This window comes from Sinocyclocheilus grahami, unplaced genomic scaffold (assembly GCF_001515645.1).
Source record: "Sinocyclocheilus grahami isolate Dianchi unplaced genomic scaffold, SAMN03320097.WGS_v1.1 scaffold393.1, whole genome shotgun sequence".
NCBI lineage: Eukaryota > Metazoa > Chordata > Actinopteri > Cypriniformes > Cyprinidae > Sinocyclocheilus > Sinocyclocheilus grahami.
The window spans coordinates 901,446-922,935 of record NW_015505572.1 but is presented as its reverse complement, the minus strand read 5'-3'; positions in this window follow the sequence as shown (position 1 = coordinate 922,935).

Below are 21,490 nucleotides of genomic sequence, written 5' to 3'. Positions count from 1 at the left end.
ATATATATATATATATATACACACATACATAGTTTTTGTTTTTCTGAGCATAAAGTGCCAAGTCTATGACAATTTTTTCTTAAAGATGTTTTTCCCTGTACCAATTTGAAGGCATTTTCACAAAAACGTAAACTGAAATTTGCCAGTGACAGAATGTGCCAAAGAGAACGTCACGCATGTCTCGGTAGCTTGCAAGTTTTTTGCAAGTCCGTTGTTTTGTCTTTGAGCAGTTGATGGCAGCAGCAGATTTGCTGCTGTGGATTTGCTTGGAAAAAAAATATATAGCAACTGACAATTGAGTTGTACTATATGAGTATAGATACAAGTACACCATACTCGTGGTGCCAGGAATTGACTATGACGATTTTTACCGCAAATATGGTGACTGCCTCCCAAACATACGAGTGCTTTTGGTTAAATTTCCATATCTGCACAGGAAAGCAGTAACAAACTGGTCCACTATGGATGTGTGTTGCAGCTTTCACGACTTAACTCTTGACTGTTAGGCTTTTAGTATTCCAAAAGAGAATATTATTGATATATCTAACCTAACATATGTATAGGCAAGAAGAAGATATTAACAGTTTAACACTTCAAATGTGATCTTGATCATTGTGAATTTATTTAGATTTTTAATGCTGTGTATTTTTTAATGAGACGTGCGTTCCTTTACTTGCAATTACATACCAGTGGAATAGATCAGTGTTTTACGTTTTATTCTGTCAGTTTCTCTTTTAAGATACAGTACATTGGTGCTCATGCAGACGAGTGGATGTGTATGGATTTTTAATTGAAGATTGTTCCAAAGGGAGATTGTCAAGTCCTTGCGCAAGGACTCTAAAAACGTGTCTCTTAAATGCAACTGCTCTGTACATTATGTTCTTGGTTAGTTGGGTCATTTTGTGACTGTTGCCCATTTGGCATGTGCTTTACAGCTGATGGTGTACGTTCTCCTAAAGATCTCCTCAGCTGGTTTAGACTGCGGTATCTGTACAATTATTTGTGTGTATGAGAGAGACGAAAATACTTTTTGTGGCTGAAAAGAGAAAAATGCCATGGAATTGTTGGCCAGAGGAAGATTCATGTGAATCTGCTCTTGAATGAAAATCATTAAATGTGATCTGAAATCTCAGCGAGTTGTGCACGTATCATTTTTTGATTCATAACACTGGAGGATGATCAACAAGTGAAAGTGACGTGACATGTGGCCACCATACTTGAAATTAATGCTCTGCATTTAACCCATCCAAAGTGCGCACACACACAGCAGTGAACACACACACACCGAACACACACACTCGGAGCAGTGGGCAGCCATTTATGCTGCGGCGCCCGGGGAGCAGTTGGGGGTTCGGTGCCTTGCTCAAGGGCACCTCAGTTGTGGTATTGAAGGTGGAGAGAGCACTGTACATTCACTCCCCCCACCTACAATCCCTGCCGGCACGAGACTTGAACCCGCAACCTTTGGGTTACGAGTCCGACTCTCTAACCATTAGGCCACAACTTCCCCAACAATTAACAATGCCGTAATTTCATTGGACGGAGTACAGCAACATTATTTTGCATGTCTTATCAGCACTGGGACTATTGTAAACAGTACGATAGCAAAACAAACTGCTGGTAAATGGTTAAAGTCGACGCTATGGGAACACAGTGATAACTTCCTGAGCTGCTGTACTGTATTTGTAAAATGCATGCTGCTTTTCATGTATAGGGCACAAATGCCATGTTACTTTGTTAGATAAACTATTACGTGAAACTAGCTTGCCATGGTAAATTGTACCCAGGATGTAGGCCAAAATCAACACGGTGATTTGGTCTGTCCAGTCTCAGAGCTCTTGGACCTTATACAGCAGTTAAAATCATACATCATAATTTTAACAATCTGTTTTGTTATTCATTTTATTGTGATCAAATTTGCTAAAGTAAAAGATGCGAAAGTAAGACTCTTTCTATACAGACAAATAATATGGTCTTTGCAATTTTTGGTTTTGACACCATTTGTTGTGTTGACATTTGTCAAACTCAACCATTTCAATCTGTTACCAGAAAAAGGTGATTTAATCGATTTGTCAAGTCTATTAATATTATGAACCAACATTTAGTCTACTAGCTAGGCTAGTTTAATGTAAGCTAAACCTTTGACCCAGTTACCCATTCTGGTGTATTTTACTTTACTTAATTTACTTTTATCTTAGTATCTTATTTTATTTTGCACAGTATGGCAATTTTGGTATCACTTAACAATAAGGTTCTATTTGTTGACTAGTTAATTACATGAACTAACAATGAAAAATAGTTCTAAATCCTTTATTAATCTGTTATTTTCAACATTATTATAATCAAAAGTTGTATCGATTAATACTCTTTAATGGACTTATGGTGTCTTGTTGTAAAGTGTTACAACAATTTCTTTAGTTAGTTTTACTGGTTAACTGATTATTCTATTTTATTTTTAAGTTAAGAAAGGTGAAGTAATATTTTTGTTAAGTCTATAAATATTATGAACCGATATTTAGTCCTAAACCAGCTATAGGCTCTATTGAGTGGCAGTTTAATTTATGCTAAACTTACCTTTTATTGAATTTTATTGTATCTCATTGCATACATTTTTAAACATGATTTAGATATATTCTCATACCATATAAAATAAAAAACCCTCATATAGTTTGCCCTCATGAGGTTGGCTTTCACAAAAAGAAAAGAAAAAAAGAATCTAAAAAAAGATAGATAATCTAGTTTTATGATTTTTAAAAAGAGTTTCAGACTTTATTTTACACAATATTTATGCTAAATAAATGTGGAACATATTGCAAACACACACCAGAGGAAGGCGCTATTGAGCTACAGAGCATAACATATTTAGACTTCTTACCAACCTTATGAATCAAGGCCACTAAAGAAATAACGGTAGAACTTTATTTCACGGTGTCACTGTTGCACTTTACATGTCCTTACTATTATGATAACAATAAATTGTGCATATAATTACATGCAAATAACCCTAAGCCAAACCCTAATCCTAACGGGTAACACTTTATTTTCAGGTGTCCTTGTTACAGTGTAATTATAAGTAATGAGTAATATTAATTAAATACATGTACTTATTATATGGTTAGGGTTTGACTTAGGGTTACGTGCATGTAATTATGCTTAATTTTTTTGTTATTATAATAGTAAGTACATGTAACGTGTAACAAGGACACCGTAAAATAAAAGTGTTACCTCCTAACCCTAACCAGTAAATACATGTAGTTAAAAAAAAAAAGTGACATGACATGTGGCCAAGTATGGTTACCCATACTCAGAGCGCTGCATTTATCCCATCCAAAGTGCACACACACACACACCCAGAGCAGTGGGCAGCCATTTTTGCTGCAGCACCGGGGAGCAGTTGGGGGTTCGGTGCCTTGCTCAAGGGCACCTCAGTCGTGGTATTGAAGGTGTGAGAGAGCGCTGTACATTCACTCCCCCCACCTACAATCCCTGCCGGTACGAGACTCAAACCCACAACCTTTGGGTTACGAGTCCGACTCTATAACCATTAGGCCACGACTATTCAGTACCTAAATGACTGAAATAACCCATTTGCTAACCTAGAATTTACAGTTAGTGTATAACATGGAATATGTTGTCTATATTTTTATTTTTTGTGATGGTATTACTGTAGTTTCTCGTCATAGTTGGATGCATAGAGAAGCTTTTGATGGCAGGAAGTATGGAAAGCATTCCATGTTCAGTGATTTTGTGCAACTGACATTCTCAGATAGTACTGATAAAATGAGGAGTCCAGTTTGACGTCTCTTTAGATAAACATATTTGAGCACATGGCTTTTGAAAGGCTTTAATGTGATAATGGATATTTCTGAATTCATGTACTTCTCAGTTTGTCAATATCAAAACGTATACAAAAGACTTATTCAAACCACGAGGGAGTTTATTGTTGTACTCTTGAGTGTGAGCTGTCTGATGTATTATATACATCATAATTATACAGTGTGAAAAATCTTAGGACATTTGCACGAAAGGAAGAAAAGATGCAGACATTTCCCAGGAACCTTGGTGTTAAATGGAACGATAGACGAGCTGCTGTGGATGGGGGTGTATATGTCAAACTGAAACAAACATGAATGCAGACGTAAAAGCCAAACAATGCCAGATCCGAGCAAAGGGGAGGAAACATGGCGAGATGCTATGAGAGATCTGTGTCTGACAGGATGGGGAAATAGCTCAGACATAAACTATACTGACACACTTGTGTCTCTTTTAAGTGGAGAAAAATACCAGTCCTGTGTCTCACATTAGGCGGAAAGACTCAAAGTCAAGGCTAAATCTGATCAAAGACATTGCAAGGAACAAAGAACCACAAGGCCTACGTTTGTGTATTTTTTGAACAGCTTCTCAAAGCAACTTTTGATAACATGAACTAACAATGAAAAATACTCAGTTAATCAACAGTTATATCTCTTCATTTAATATATTATATAATAATGGGCCAGATTGACTGATTTTTACTGAATTAGATTTATAAATTTTTTTAAGTGATCAATGCTGATTGTGATATATACATTTATTGCATTGTTTTTACAGTGTGTCAGCATTATATTGGCCATTATATTCATTTGCTTATACTAAAATGAGACATATGCAAATCACTTACTTATTTTAGACAATATTTTCACAAAATATTGAAAACCAAAAATGTTTATTATGAAGTTTGTCTGTATTCTGTAATTGATGTAAGAAGCATCTAACACTTCTGTTGATGTCTGCCTTGCCAGTATATCAGTTCACCATGAATTAGTGACCGATTATCAAATAGATATCTTTTGAATTTATGAGGCTTTATGAAACTTTTCTATTGTAGTGCTATTTCTTTTTTTATACAGTATAGAAGATAATTTGGCATGTGGATAATATAACTTGTGATGTAATCTCTCACAAGTATAGTTGCATGAATTAAGTCTTACAGGTTGTTCAAATCATGTTTTTAGCATGCAAGTATTCATACTGAATCACATTTCAGGAGATTTAAAGGAATAGTTCCCTCAAAAATCCATACTTCCATAGTATGGGAAAAAATACTGTGGAAGGCAATGGCTACTGTCAACTGTTTGGGTACCTATATTCTTCAAACTATCTTATTTTGTGCTCTGAAGAAGAAAGACATTCATACAGGTGTGGAACGACATTAGGGGGAGTAACTAATAACAGAATTTAAATTTCCGAGTGAACTGTCCATTTAAATGCTGGTTATGACTGATTTATACACTTTTTGAGATTGCTTTAGTACTACTTTATGGTGGTTTCTAATGGTACAGATTAGCTGTCTAGTTTTACTACTGAAAAACACTAACTCTTTCTTCTAGCTTGCTGATTTCCTGTCATTAAATGTCTTATGAAAGAGCGGTCTGGCATACAGATGTACAACAGGTTTTATACCACTCAAGTGTGCCACACAACTTTCACAGAACATTGACTCATAAAGCTTTAGCAACATCTTTGGCAAAGTGTTATAGGTCACAAATGTTTATTTTTGGGAATGTGCAGCCTGTTTTTGAGAATTTGTATGGTCATGCAATTCCAAAAATGTCAATTTTTTAATCCACAAGAAACGCATGGAAAATGTTTGTAATGGACTTTTCATAAAACTGTAGAAATTATGTTTTCAAATGATTACTAAATAAGTGGAGATAAAATTACTATAATATTTACTATAAATATTGTGTAATAAATATTATATATTAAATATTATAAGGTTATAAATTGTCACAATTATTTTGTTAATGTATGCACACAATGCATTTATCATCAAAAGATTCTACATATAATTTGTATATCAAATTTTAAGGCTGATTTGGAGTCGTCATGTTTTCCTTCATAGTGGGTTAGAGATGAGGGATGAGTGGACAAACTGCTGTAAGTGTTTCTAATAAGCCATCATGCGTTCTCTCTAAGGGCAGCAGGCCGTGTTTCTCTTGATCTCAATCTAATCCCCATCATTTATCTGCATCAGTTCTTGGCAGCAGAACAGAGGTCTCTGGAGATCTCACTGAGCTGCTAGTGATTCCCTCATGAGACATGCAGAGAGATTCTAGCCATCAAGTTTGCATTGATCCACCAGATTGTCCATCCATGCCTCATATTTGAACCGTCCTATTAAGATTGAGCTGATGTTCTGCATGCAGATGTACATTACCGTCAATCCCAGATTGTTTTTGTTGCCAGTTCTGATTTAGATGTTAGTATTGGGCTTTCAGAGTTATATTGTTCTGTATAAGGTAATGATGAAGTGAAGCTCTGATGGTTCACATCCACACAGACTTAGTTTGAATCCTATAGGCACTAGCCCAGCTAACAGGGAACATTCTCACAACTTTCACTAATGTTTTTTTAAAAGTTATGTAAATGTTAGGACAAAACGTTCTTAAAGTAATGTTTATGGAACATTCTCATAACATTGAGACAAAAAGTTCTTAGAACAACATTTTCACAACATTCTCATTATGTATTTTTATTCTTGATGAATGCTCTCATAATGTTGAGAGAAAACGTTCTTAGGGGGCGTTCACACAGAATGCGTCGTGTTTGCATCTATGGGCCCTATTTTAACGATCTAAGTGCATGGTCTAAAGCGCACGGCGCAGGTGCACTCAAGGTGTGGTCTAAACGGGTTGTCCCTATTCTCTTAATGAGTAATGGGTGTTTTTTGGGGGCGTAACGTGCAATAAACCAATCAGAGTCTCATCTCCCATTCCATTTAAGAGCCAGTTGTGCTCGTGCCATGGTGGATTTGCTATTTAAACAGCGGAATTTGCAAGCGCAAAGACAGAATGCGTCTCCAGAGAGGAAACGGAGCTGACTGTGCGCGAGCAAATAGGTAGCCTAATTCTGATACATGCAACGACTATCCATTATGACATGTAGGCATTTTTATATTTATGTAGCCTACACAATAATAATCTTTTACATTGCAATCCTTTAATTTTTAATATTTGGCATGTTTGTGTTCTGCTGTGCGTGTGTAATAAGCAGAGTGTAAGCGCGCTGTGTACCCGCCTATACTAACGCGCTCTTTAAATAACAAAAAAACTACTGCGCCATTGACTTTAAACCAGGTTTTTGTTGGTCAATGCAGTCTATTTTCAGTTCCTCAAAATAACAACACGCCAACAATGCGCCTGAACACACCTCTTTTTCAGACCAGCACACCCATGGGCGCACAAATGGGCGCAAATGCATTTGCTATTTAAATAACGCGGCGCAGGAGGGGAAAACGAGAACTACGTTGGGCTGAAACTAGCAAAAGCACTTGCGCTGTGCCTTGCGCCGCATTGCACCGGGTGTATGATAGGGCCCTATAAACGCGAGATGCAGCGCTGAGAAATAGTTTTTTAAAAAGTGCAAAGTAGAATGCCTCCTCTGCCATACTGCTGTCAAATAAAACAGTTGCCAACCTGCTACTGTAAACAAAATGCTTGTACTCGTGCCCCGCCTCCGGGGTCTTCTGATTGGTCCACTGTTTTGGAATTGACATTGATGAACTGCACTTCGTGTAAGAGTTGAAATACTTTTAACTTAACACGGTGTCTTAAAAATGCGGCGCTCATGTGCAAAACACTGCAAAAGACACGAGCGCAACGGTCATACACGTCCATCTAATGTGTGTTTACATAGAAACACAATGGAGAAGTAGCGCGTTGGAATGGGAAAACGAGTTGTTCTGCAAGGGCCATTAGAATACTAAAAATAAACGTTTTAATTAATGTTGTATTTTGGGTAAAAATAAAACTTACTACAATGTTGTAAGAAACATTTTAGTCACATTTAAATGTTTTAATCACAACAAGAAAACTAGGCATTTTAATTTTCTTAGAATATTAATAATAAACATTCAAATAATGTTATATTTTGGGTGAAAATGTTAGTATATTGTTGTAAGAAACATTTTAGCAACCTTTTAAACAGTCATGACAAGAAAACTGTACGAGTTTAGAAACATTAAAACAATGTTCCCACAAAGTTTTAATAACCTAGATTTGTTACCGGGATGAGATTTATAACACAGTCACCTTTCAGCTTTTATTGGTTTAGGGACAGATTTACTAAACATGGCAAATTAGCGTTAGAGCGGAATTCCATAAATTGTGATTTACTGACAAGGTGCACATTAAAGAAGTTGCGTGTTAAATAATGGAGCAAATACCAGAAATTTGACGAGCGCAAACGTTAGGCTACTAAATCGCGTTGTGTGATTCATTTTAATACTCTTCTCCCATAAATTTTGCGTCTGAAAGGGAAACTCCTACAAATGCATATTCAATAAGGTCAGGCGCAAAAATAACTGTGTTCATGCCTTTTCAGCACTAATTCTTCACTGCGCGTCTTTAGTAAATCCTGACAGTAGGCTACCATTTAACACCAAAAGACGGTTTGTGCTGGCGCAAGCTAGTAAATCTGGCCCAAAAACATTTATCAAATGTAATGTTTTTGCAGCTGTAATGTCAATCTAGAGTGTAATCTTTCTGGTAAAAAGGTTTTTAACTAAAGTCATCACCATTCAAAAGTTTGGGGTCAGTAAGATTTTATAGAAGCGATTGAGGGTACACTGTAAAAAAATGACCGTGAATTTAACGGTAAAAGACTGTAAAAATGCTACAGTAAAAACCTGTTAAATGGTTAACGGTAAATTCCCCTACTATATACGGTGAAAAACTGTATTGGACATTACATGTATTGGACATAAATTTTACGGTAGTATACCGTTTTTGGAAGTGAAATAGGCCGTATAATTTACAGTGAATAACCGTAAATTGACATTCCCAGAATTCCCTGCGTTACATTTCAAATTTGATGTTTTTTTGTTGAAATAACTATGTTTCTTCTTAGTTTTTTCTTATCAGTTTTGTATATTAGGGTTGAGTGTTACACCTAATGTTGTTAAATTAATGTTTATTGCATTATTTCAGTTTCATGTGTGTTACCATGATGGTGTTTGGTGTTTGTGTGAATGACACGGCACACCTTCTATATATGTTATTATTTAGAAGCTACTTGTGATGGGCTTTGGTTCATCATGTGACTTTCTCATCACCACCTGCATTTGGTGGTTATCAGTATATTACAAAGGTACAAAACAGATGTCAGTGCTTCAATAGGTTGGTATATAATAACATTTTATCAGTTAATGAAATTACGGTATTTGACTGTAAATTTAAGTTAAAACCGTAAAACCTAAAACGTTGCTACCGTATTTTTTACAGTAAAATTCCGGTAACCACAGCTGCCGGTTTTTTACCGCAAATTTTACGGATTTTTTTTACAGTGTAGCCATTGACTTACATAATAAACAAATAAATAAATAGCACCATGTAAGTCAATGGCTAACATCAACTATTTGGTTATCAACATTCTTCAAAATATCTTATTTTGTGTTCTACAGAACAAAGAAACTCAAACAGGTTTGGAACAACATGAGAGTGAATAAATTATGACAATTTGTAATTTTGGTGAACTATCCCTTTAACTTTTTGGAATATTAATCAGACAATTAATAAAAAAAGATTCAAACCTATGTCACCCACATAAACACTAAGGCTTAATGCAAAAGAAACATGCACTAACTGCTCGGTGACTATTATATGTCTTTAAAACTGGTGTTAAAGTTAACTGCCTGACTTCATGCAGGCATCATCATCAGCATATATTTGTAAATAGTATTATCAATAATTTATAATTGCATTTCACCATCCATTTAACATATGCTAATGGAATAAGGCTTTTGTTATGCTATGATTGCTAATTTCAAGAGTGATGTTTATTGCAGATGTCATTCTCTGAACACAGCGACCTTACAGCTGAGTGAGTCATGTTCAACTATTGCAAACGATGTATTAAAATAGAAAGCTTAAAGGAAGAGAGGAAATCTTTCAGTGTTTGTTCACCAGTTTGTTGTCCAATGTTTGTTTAAAACACTTAAAAGAAGACTTCACCCAAAATTGTACTCACTCTCAGACCATCCAAGATGTGGATGAGTTTGTTTCTTCATCTGAACACTTGTGGAGAAATGTATCATTACATCACTAGCTCACCAATGGATCCTTTGCAGTGAATGGGTGCCGTCAGAATGAGAGTCCAAACAAGTTAAATGAAAGTCTACAAATTTGTAAGAAACCAATCCAAGCCATTTTTAACTTTAAACTGTTGCTTCCAGCTAAAATACAAGTCCTCTGTCCATAATACTGGTATTGCTTTCGCCAGTGAAAAATTCTGAAGTCTGAATCAGGAGAGAAATATGCACAGATCAAGCACCATCCAAAACAAATCTTAACAAATATGTTAGTGGATTTGGAGAGAACAACAGGAGATTGACTTTTTCAATGGATGAATTGCTATTATGGATTATGGACTTGTATTTTGGCCACAGGTGATGGTTCAAAGTTAAAACATCTTAATGATGAATTTGTTTCTTACAAGCACAGCTTTTCACAAGACATCAATTGCTGGACTGGAGTTGTGTGGATTCATTGTGGATTATTGTGATGTTTTTATCAGCTGTTTGGACTCTCATTCTGACGGCACCCATTTACTCCAGAGGATTCATTAGTGAATTAGTGACGTAATGCTAAATTTAAATGAATCCATTCCAATGACGAAACAAACTTTTCAACATCTTGGGGGGCCAGGGGTTGAAGCACATTATCATTTTTGGGTGAACTATAAGTGTCTTTGGTAAACAAACATTGAGATATTTCCTCTCTGCTAATGATTTGAATGTACTGAGGTGTAGATTGTTTTATTTTAAGACATAACTGTTAAATCCTGGCAATTTTTAGTAATGCATATCATATTTATACCAGTTCCCTTCTCTAAGCCACAATATTTTAACTTTGTTTTATTTGTTTGACATTAATGCATTCATTTACAGTCATTTTTCAAATCCCACCACTCAAACAATTTCATAAATCAACTTTTGTTGGTGTTCAAGACCACATGACACAGTTGGGCATTTGTTTCTTTCCAGAAGTCCCAAATCGACTGACATAAATTGTGGTCAGGAAGCCTTCATGAAGAATTCTGGCATATTGCATTGAAGTGAAGTGCAGGTCTTTTATACAACAAAGCATCTTATGTGTTTCCAGCTTTCCGAGCTCTTTTATCCATCACTCAGCAGCTGGACGAGATCTTCTTCCATGACTTCACATACAGTAAACTCATCTAGACAGGCTCTGCGTTTCTGTTTTCTGTCCAGTGAGTAACCCACATTTGAAAATTCAGACTCTACATGAGCTCGAGATGTTTTTCTGTGTAGTTCAGCTTGATCCAGGCTGCTTCTGTTGAGTGTTGAGTGTTTGTAGAGCCATATTTAGCTTGTCATTTGCTCTTTTTTTCCCCAGAAAGGATGCAGGTTAAACTGGTATTGCTTTCGCCAGTGAAAAATTCTGAAGTCTGAATCAGGAGAGAAATATGCACAGATCAAGCACCATCCAAAACAAATCTTAACAAATATGTTAGTGGATTTGGAGAGAACAACAGGAGATTGACTTTTTCAATGGATGAATTGCTATTATGGATTATGGACTTGTATTTTGGCCACAGGTGATGGTTCAAAGTTAAAACATCTTAATGATGAATTTGTTTCTTACAAGCACAGCTTTTCACAAGACATCAATTGCTGGACTGGAGTTGTGTGGATTCATTGTGGATTATTGTGATGTTTTTATCAGCTGTTTGGACTCTCATTCTGACGGCACCCATTTACTCCAGAGGATTCATTAGTGAATTAGTGACGTAATGCTAAATTTAAATGAATCCATTCCAATGACGAAACAAACTTTTCAACATCTTGGGGGGCCAGGGGTTGAAGCACATTATCATTTTTGGGTGAACTATAAGTGTCTTTGGTAAACAAACATTGAGATATTTCCTCTCTGCTAATGATTTGAATGTACTGAGGTGTAGATTGTTTTATTTTAAGACATAACTGTTAAATCCTGGCAATTTTTAGTAATGCATATCATATTTATACCAGTTCCCTTCTCTAAGCCACAATATTTTAACTTTGTTTTATTTGTTTGACATTAATGCATTCATTTACAGTCATTTTTCAAATCCCACCACTCAAACAATTTCATAAATCAACTTTTGTTGGTGTTCAAGACCACATGACACAGTTGGGCATTTGTTTCTTTCCAGAAGTCCCAAATCGACTGACATAAATTGTGGTCAGGAAGCCTTCATGAAGAATTCTGGCATATTGCATTGAAGTGAAGTGCAGGTCTTTTATACAACAAAGCATCTTATGTGTTTCCAGCTTTCCGAGCTCTTTTATCCATCACTCAGCAGCTGGACGAGATCTTCTTCCATGACTTCACATACAGTAAACTCATCTAGACAGGCTCTGCGTTTCTGTTTTCTGTCCAGTGAGTAACCCACATTTGAAAATTCAGACTCTACATGAGCTCGAGATGTTTTTCTGTGTAGTTCAGCTTGATCCAGGCTGCTTCTGTTGAGTGTTGAGTGTTTGTAGAGCCATATTTAGCTTGTCATTTGCTCTTTTTTTCCCCAGAAAGGATGCAGGTTAATTCCCTGGGAGTATGCCATAGGAAAACAGAGTGACAGCTCATTGACACTGTTGTTTTACGCTTTGAGTATGTTTGTGTGTTTTGTAGGTAGTTGCTGTCCAACAGATACTATAGCAGGAAACCTGTTGAAAAAATCTGGATTTCTATTAGTTTTGCTATATTTAACATGCACAATAGCAAATAGGTAACAATAGCAAAACATTCTTAGAATATATTTTTGTTAGCTGAGTGGGTGGTTGCTTAGTTGTTAGGTCAAAAGTCAGTTGTGGTTTGGGTCCAGACGATCACATTCACTCGGTTTATTACTTGTGTTGCCAAATTTTTTTTAAATGGCATTTGCAACAGAATGTATTATGCAAGCATGTTTTAAAACAGTAAAATGCTACATTCCTGTCACATGACCTCATTGCATATTTAATTCATTATCATTATTATAATACAATATTTTAAAAAAAACATTACTTTGCCTTCTTAATTAAATTTGTGTAATAATGTCTTTACATTTTAAATTTTGATCTCGGATTAAATAACGATTACATAAACAGTATTTTTTTTTTAACATTACACATTAATTTACACTTCTGTAAATATGGCAGTATTATCCAGCTGGCTAATATTCAGCTGTAATCTCTTGACCAGATGTTGAAACAATCATAACATTAAAAATGACAAACATTAAGATAATGAGAGAAAGGAATAAGAAAAAGAAAAAAAGAATACCAAGCTTGCAACATGAAGTTATAAAATACAAATGATCTTGAAAAAGAAAAAGGCCATTGCTATGAACATTGGGAATGGACCTTTAGATGTCAAGTAAATGTATTGTATCATGGCTGATCTTAAGTCTGGTTTACTTGTCAACCTGGAAATGTATGGGACATCGGGCATATTGTATTTTACATGGAGTTTACTCAGTTCATTTTAGCAAAAGTTTTAAAAAATGCTGCTTGTTCACAAAATACATATAATGCAGAATAGTATGAGTACTAGTATGCTTTCCCAAGCATAGCCACCAACCTGCGAGTACCGTTTATGCATCTGTTTCACAGTTGAATGATGTTCATGTTTCCAGTCTACTGTATAAGAGACATGTTTTTCCCCAGCAAACCTCTGCTCATTAACGCATTCCTAAAACCCATCAAGCTATGAAATGTATAAAATGTAAATAAAACCGTTCCAGTTTATGGTGACTGTCCAGCTCTTGTTTCAACCAGGATTCCCTCTCGAGTGTTGCGCAATGGATATTTCCATGATAACTCATTATAATATGAAGGTGATGACTGTTTCTTGGTCACCCATGAGCCTGTAAAGCTCAGACACCGAACTAGAATCCACGCCAGAGTTATTCATACACAGATGAAATTCAACGTTTTAAACAAAGAACAGGAGCACGTCCAACGGCGGAGGAAATTGTGCATTTATCAGTTTTATCATCGCTTTGATGAATCGGAGTATCTTGCATTTACACCTCCTCTGTTAAAACACACACCAACTCAAAGTCTTACTCATGCGCTTACATAAGACTGTCTTTCACAATGTTCCCTAGATTTAAACAGTTACTTGTCAAAATATTAATTTATATCATGTCATTCCAAACCGTGACTTTCTTAAATGTTTATGCTGGTCTTTTCTGTAAAATATGCTAAGGGAGCATTTCAGTTAATAATATTGTCAATTTAGCTCTGATATAAGTAAATCATACTGTTTCATAAGACTTGCAATATAGTGCATGCATTATATGGACTATTGTTACATTAGTAGCACGTTTATGTTGTTCTTGGAGCTTGACAGCCCTTCACTGTATTATGAACAATATGCTAAAAAGTATTTTTGTGTTCAGGAGAAGAAAGAAAATCAATTGAGTTTTACATGAGGGTTAGTAAATGATGACAGAATTGCCCTTTTTTTCTTAAAGAAACTTTGTTTTGCTCTCGTTTAATGGATTTTATGTTTGTTCACTATGGGACTGATGTAAAGCACAGCATGTTTTACTACAGGGGCCTTTGAAGTTCAATGTCTTGCTGATGGTGATAAAGGATGAAAGCCAAGGACAGAAACTCTTACAGATCAGACATTCCTCTTCCTGCATATGGGACCTTAGAGACAAATGTTCCTACCAAAATACACCAAACGCAGCTGTGTTGGAAGAACAGCAGCTCATCCAGCAAAGAAGTAACCACATATTCAGGACTGGGGTAACAATTAAAAAATTAAAGGGATAGTTCATTTAAAAATGTTGTCATGTCCTTCTATACCAGTATGTTATTTTTATTTTTTTCCCCCTGTGGAACACAAGTGTTCATTTTTGAGCATTTCATTGTGTTGCAGCTTATTTCCGTTGTGTTGCGGCTTGTTTCCATTGTGTTTTGGTCATTTCGTTGTGTTATGCACTACTGGACCACTGTAAATACAGCGTTTGCCATACAGTGACAATTAATTGTGACTAGGAAAAAATAAAACATTACAACAACTATATTCCAAGTCTTCAGAAGTCATATGATAGATTTAAATGAAGAATAGAAAATGTAACTACTTTTGTGATACATTTTTGACTTTATTTGTTCATTTTGAGCTCGACAGCTTAAAAAAAAATCAAACATTTTTGCTTTTGTGTTACACTGCTCTTCAAAAGTTTGGGATCAGTGTGTATTTTTTTCCAAGAAACTAAATTGACCAAAAAGTCACAGTATAAGCATGCATAAAGATTTCTATTTCAAATAAATGCTGGAGTTTTTTTTTTAAATCCTAAAAGTGCATCGTGGTTTCCACAAAAACATGAAGCAGCACAAGTTTTCAACATTGATAATAATAAGAAATGTTTCTTAAGCAGCAAATCATCATATTAGAATGGTTTCTGAAGGATCATGTGACACGGAAGACTGGAGTAATGATGATGAAAATTCAGCAAGTGCATTTTAACATATATTCAAATAGTAAATAGTTATTTTAAATTATAATAATCTTCCTCCTCTTCTTATGCTTGTTGTGTTGTCTTTTCTCACCGTCTGTATCATGTATCACTCCGCTTGCACTATTTCGCACAGCGAGTGTCATGGCAGATGCCCAAATCCACTATAATTTAAAAAATAATATTTTTTTTGTGTCACAGAATGTAGTTTTAAGAGGTTTTTTTTTTAGGTGAGAATGTACTTGTTTAGACTTCAATTATGCAGTGTGTTAATAAAGATAACATCTATTTGAAAATTTGCTTCAACGTTTTCCGAGATGTGAGCTCCAGGACGTCAGTGGCTGTTCAGCGCTCATAAACCCGCCTGAGATCTCCTCACCTCGGCCAGATCTTCTGGAATTTGCTGCTGGATCTGATGTCTCTATGGTGGTTAATCATAAGATGTAATTAATTTTGTGTAAATGTAACGGCAGTCTTTGGTCTCAAGAAACTAGTATTTGTTCCAGAGCAAATAGTTTTGGCGGAGGAAAAAATCTCATCACAATATATTTTATGTATATCAGAGTGCTGCCTTTGTACTTTTGACTAAATTGCCTTGAAACTTTTTTGGTGGCTGTTGTTGTTTTTTAATTTAAGTATTATTATACCATAGATAATATTTTGTTTATAAATAATGCTAATATTTAATTCATATTAGTATTTAGTATTGGGAAACAGTGTGTGTTTGTGATGGTAATTTTAGTTACATTATTCTGCCATTAGATGGTGACAAGAGACTAGTTATGAGTGAGTCAGCAGTAAAGACTTTTATTTTGAAAGAGACTTGAAACAGGGTTTTTAACAAGGAAGTTATTTTTAGTTTCAACAAGGTTTTGTAGAATGCAGCCAACAAATGCACTGAGCAGCGCTGTCATCAGAAATCACCATTAACAGATGAAAGGATAGTAAGACAAAGATATTGCTTTCCTCAGCAAACTAATGTTTTATTGTGAATATGAGACTGATCTGAAGAACAAATGCTGCATCAGATGCAGGTAATCACACTCACTCAGTCCATCTCTCTCTCATTATACTCTACATAATGCACTGCTTTTAATACAGATAAAATAAGCTTTTAATGAAGTAACTCAACGTTCCTTCATTTCTAGTTCTAAAGTGATGTTTTGGAATTAGTAATGGAGGCTTGGGCTCAGCTGTTCAACTGTCAAACTTTGATTTGAATTTGTGACGGAAGGAAGTAGTTTGCACAAAAGAGGGACATTAAAGACACTCCGTTGTTGTTTCTTAAGTATTTACACACTTGTGCCTTCAAATGGTTGTATAAATCCAATATCACACTGTAGCAGTGCGATATGGTTGTATATCGGCACGCTGTCATTACCTACAGCACAAAACAATGACAATTTCACATACAATTACAAAGAAGTAACAAAATTAATTACACATTCAATTCTGAAGTAACAAAAAAACCTAAAAACTTAAATAGTAATTTATTGTAAAGTGTACTCCAATGATCTCTATATTTTGAAGAGCTAAAGTAAAGAGTTTAGGATGAATTTCTCACAAAAAAGCCTAGCTGTTCTGTATCTGGAAGCATGATTTGATAAGATGCCAGCAGTGACATTTATGTAACATTTGTGTCTGTCAGTGGGGCAAATGTCAAGTATCTGTACTGCTGATGTTCTGTTTCTATTCTGAGTTCAATCCTAAAGAAAAAAGCATGTCAGACACTGTATGACCTTCTCCCCACATCCATCCCACTCTACGTCACACAGCCCCTCTCTTGATTTTCTGAGAGCCCCTGCGATGCCGGCTTAGACACTAATACCCTTCCTTCCTCTGCTTTTGCCGTTCAGCATCCTATTTAATTGCCATCTGAGGCAGACAAGCATGAAGTGGCATCTTTTATTTATAGTCTCGCATTCTTCCTGGCTCTGATGGACGGACAATCGATGTCAGAAAGACTTGTGCAGTGCATTAGGAGGCTTTAGTGTCTCTTGTGTCGTCAGAAATATTCCCGTATCTGCTGAGTCTGACCTCCTCATCAAAGTAATTCATGCTAAATATGGATTCAATTATGAAGCTGTCAGAACAGGTATTTGTGGATATGCAGATATGCAATCAGCAGTTTTACTAGTAGGTTTACTGTTCTGTAAAAATAAGTTTTAGATTCTTAACAAATGAGCCATAATTAAACATAGCTAATCTGTAAAGCTTTGATTTCAAGGGAAAAAAATTAAAAAACAAAACCATGTCAAGGTCATATTTGACCCCATGATCAAATGGGAAAAAATAGGTATTTTTGTATTGATATGACCTGTTAGATTTTTTTTTAAAGAACTATGAAATTATTTTGAAGACAAATAAATACATTTAGTCATTATTGTACTTTATCAGGACATTAAAAAATAATTAAAAAAATTAATTTAAATTATTTTCTTTATATTTACACGTTATATTTATTATTTTATTAATTGACTTATTTTTATTTATATAATACATAGTGCAACAAATAATAAAAATATAAATTATGACCATAATTCTGACTTTAATCAGTATTTAACATCAGTATTTTTGTCTTTTTTTCTGTTAAAAAAATCTTAAACCAGACTTTTTTCTATAAAAATAATTTCAATCTGTATTTTTGTATTTTCCTCCCAGTAAAACTACTTTTTAATTTGGTCTTTGTCTGCATAAATAAATTGTATTCAGTATTTTGTCTCTTTTGTCTTTTTTATGTAGAAATATATTTTAATCAGTATTTTTGTCTTTTTCATTTCATATTTATTTTTGTATTATTTTTATTTTCTATTTATTTTTATTATTATCATTTTGTCAACAATACAGTATTAAGAATGTTTAATTGTAATGAAAAAATCTCAGAGTACAAAATATCTTTACCTTTCTTTCAATTATAGGGTGAAATATGACTCAGACACGTTCTTGACAGGTTACACTTTATGTGTGGTTTTTCCCCTCTGTCTGTGTGTGTCTGCTGTTGATGAACTCCATGTTCAGATGCTTGAGTCACATTCACACTTTCCATATTCCTCCTGCAGAACATTCCAAAGATCTGAGTTCCTCAAGCAGCCACTAACAATCTAAGGCTCTTCTCAGGTATGTGTATGTTACAGCTCGCTTGTCACATACCAGTTTGTCCTGCACAGTCTGCATCAGTGACATTAAGTGCAGAGATCAGTATATCATATGAATATCTGTTCTCCATCACATATTGAATGAGTCACTCTATATTACTGCTCTAGATTAATCAGCATGTTTGCACTAGAAGCCAGTGACATAAATGTTACGTGGCAAAGACAGTGTCATGACTGTACTGTTTGGGCCAGCAGAAAATATAGTTGTTATGAGATATACAACAATATACTGCATATATGAAAAGCTTCATATGCTTTAAGAAAGGGGTTGCTCTGTCATATCGACGTTTAATTTGAAAGAGCAATATCTGAGCAATAAAATGCTCCTCTGGGTAGTTTAAACAGCCATTAATAATTGAATGCTTTTTATTTTTATATTACTGTCTCAGTCCTGCTGTGTTGTTTTAATCCTCACTATGGATTGTTATGGGTACCTGGGATTTGTAAGAGAAGACACTGAGACACTCGAGAGAGATGGTGGAGATTATGAATATTAACACATCGCTTACATATAATTACTCAGGGTTCAGAGCTCTTTCTGAGATCCAAATCTTCTCCAAAAAGATAGTTTAATGTTTGTAAAATGGGTTAATGTTTGTTTTATACTGTGATGAGACCACTTTAAAGAGTGTGTGCTCATGCGGATGAACTCTGCTTGTGTTTGCAAGTCTTTGAGGCGAGAGATGGTGGAGATTATGAATATTAACACATCGCTTACATATAATTACGAATAATGCACCGCTGCCACAGTCTGAATGTCTGGTTCATGACCTTAAACAGGGAGGGATTGATTCAAATAAGAGGCCTAAGGGCTTGATTACAGTTTCAGTGCCTGAAACGCTGCTTCTAAACTGTATTTTTGGGTGTTTACACAGAGGTAGTGGAGTAACATACCAGACTGACTGAATACAACTTACATCCATCTCTATTCAAAGCCTCTGTCTACATCAGTCTTTCTCCTGAAGTGTACTCTTACATCTTCCTGTCTCATTACAGGTGCCTTACACTGTAAAAATGTTGTCTGTTTTTTTTCTGTAAAAACTAAACCACATCTAAATAAAAAAAATGGTTGTATAAAAATATATTTTTTTCATTCTATAAAATAAAAATGATATTTTATAATTAATATTTTAGATTAATTAGAATAGTTATTAAAAACAATTTTAATCTGTTTTTTTTTTTTTTTTCTGTAAAAATATATTTTAATCAGTATTTTGTCTCTTTGGTCTTTTTTTCTGGAAAATTTTTAATCAGTATTTTTGTCTGTTTATTTATTTATTTTTTTAATCTGCGGTTTCCTCTATTTTGTCTTTATTAGACACTAATAAAATATTTTTTTCTGACATTTTTTATTCAGTATTGCACAAAATTGTCTTTTTTCTGTAAAAACATTTTTTTATAAATGTATTAAAAAATCCCCTTTTAAATATGTATTTTTAAATTGTTTTTGTCTTTTTTATCACTTTTTAAATACTTTTTGAGCTAATATATATATATATATATTTCCACATATTTCCACATTAAAATATTTAAACATTCTTGAAACAATTTACATTTTCTTCACAAGCAATACTGCACTATATTAAGACATGTTTTTAGGCAATGTAATATAAGTGCATGGCCGTCATCACGACCCTAGTTGCAGTCACTTTGCTTTTTGAATCCTGTAAACCATGCAGCTTTACCTTTGCATGTTTATTTTTTTATTTTTTTATTGAGCCTATAGGTCAGTCTGCGGCATTTCGATCCTCTGTAGAGCTGTACAGCCTTGAGGGCAATTTTATAGGCAAATCCGAAAGGCTAATTTGCCGTGGCATCCCTAGGGAATTTCCTTTGGGTTTTTGTAATGACGTATTCAATTAATGACTAAAATAAGGTCTAGTAAACATTACCTGCAGATTTATGGATGTTTTGTTCTACAACATAAATTCTACAACATTGTGCAAATTTTGATGGACGAACGATGTTGATGTTAAAAAAAGTTGCTAAAACAAACCCTTCAAAATTCATGTTTGAGATATGAGGTATGTGTAATTTATGTTTTAGAACAAAGTGTCCATGATTATTATCTTTCTTTACTCATAAATTGAACATCCCCATTTTTTTTTAAAAAACAAAACATCCAGGAATTTCCAGAGGGCTCATGGCTTGAAAATGCTAGTTGTCTTCCAGTTTTCTGCACTACAAAGTACAAACCTCAACAGCTCCATCTTTTTTTGGTATGCAGCAGATTCACAGGTCAAAATTCACCAAGCTGTTGTATGCAGTGCTTTACATGCTAAACTAATCAGAACACCTTTGCAACCCTGCAACACCTGATAGCCAACCAAGCATCACAGTGCTGATCTTTTCTTTAGAAAAGTTTTTTCTTTTTCTTTTTAACAATTCTGTTGGGCACCGCCAATGGAGAATGTATAATTCTCAAGAAACATGAAGTAAGGACCTATTTAGTGTGACTTTGTTTCTGCACATTACTCTATCATCCTGGCATCTACCAAAATATAAACAAATAATAACAATAACAGTGATAATGCACTGTCTCTTCTGAATCTCTCAAATAATTCCCTCCTGACAGACTGAAGTGACGCATCTTCTTCCCGGAGCCAAAGCAGAAGATCAAAGACATAAATTCTCCAATGTTACTTAAGAACCTTGTCTCCGTCTAAATGTATGGTTTTTGGGAGACAGGTTAAATTTAAAGCTGCAGTCTGTAACATTTTTTGGTTAAAAATGATCTGAAATCAATATTTGAGCAAGTACATAACCAGCCAGTGTTCAAAACTATCGCCTTACTTTAGCCCGATTCACAACGGTTATCTTATAATAATGTTTTCTAATTTGAG